This window comes from Leptonychotes weddellii, chromosome 7, assembly GCF_054177405.1.
Source record: "Leptonychotes weddellii isolate Sample4059 chromosome 7, ASM5417740v2, whole genome shotgun sequence".
NCBI classification, from domain to species: domain Eukaryota; kingdom Metazoa; phylum Chordata; class Mammalia; order Carnivora; family Phocidae; genus Leptonychotes; species Leptonychotes weddellii.
This window is the reverse complement of record NC_138375.1, coordinates 38,876,501-38,877,490: the sequence shown is the minus strand read 5'-3', so window position 1 is coordinate 38,877,490 and position 990 is coordinate 38,876,501.

Genomic DNA, 990 nt, shown 5'->3' with positions numbered 1-990 from the left:
GCTTCGGGCTGTGGAGTCTCCCAGACCAAGGACTCCTAGCTGTGTGATCCTGGCAGAGTTACTTAACCTTTCTGAACCTCAGATCCCTCATCTATATAATGGGAATGATACTAACACTTAACCTCAGAGAGTTGTTGCAAGGATTAAAAGACGTAGTCCTTGGCAAGCAGAGGGCCGGCCTGACAGTGAGAAATGCTTTTTAGTATTCATATGATATAACTGATTGATATTATTACTTGTAATATTATTACCCCCCCAACCCCACCATTAACCACCAGCCCAATCTTCTGTGTAGAGGTTCACAGGGACTCTAGCTGGGAGAAGCTGGGGTCACACTGCCCCTTGCTGGACGAGTCCTAGACTGCACAGGATAAGCCCAAATTCAAGCTCCATTTCCTCGCTTTTACCCGTAAATACTTCAGCGTGACCTTCTTAAGAAAAATTCTATATTCTTAAATAACAGTATAATTATTAAAATGAGGAAATTTAACACGATACAACACCATACCCAATCCACACAGTCCGTTTCCACATTTTGCCAGTGTTCCCTCTGGCGTCCTTTATAGCTGATTGTTTCCTGGCCCAGGACCCCTTCCAGGGTCACACAGGACATGTGATTGCCAGATGTCTTCACTTTCCTTTAATTCGGAACCATTTCTCAGCCTTTATCTTTCATGACTGTGACATTCTTAGAGTTCAGGCCAGTTATTTTGCAAACTGTCTCTCAACAGAGATGTACCTGCTGGCTGGATTCATGTTACGCTTTTATCGGAAACTTCACAGGCGTTCAGCGGAATCCGTCTCATGCCATGTCAGGTTGTCCAGTTCTGATGATGTGGGCTCTAACTCCCCCATCTGTTAGCATGTGGGAGCTGGGCTCTGCAGGCCAGAGAGGGAGGGGAGACTTGCCTACGGTCTCACAGCAAGTCAGGATCCTCAGCTCAGGATCTTGATGAGTGCTCAGGATAGCTGTGGCAAGGCAAGAACCGG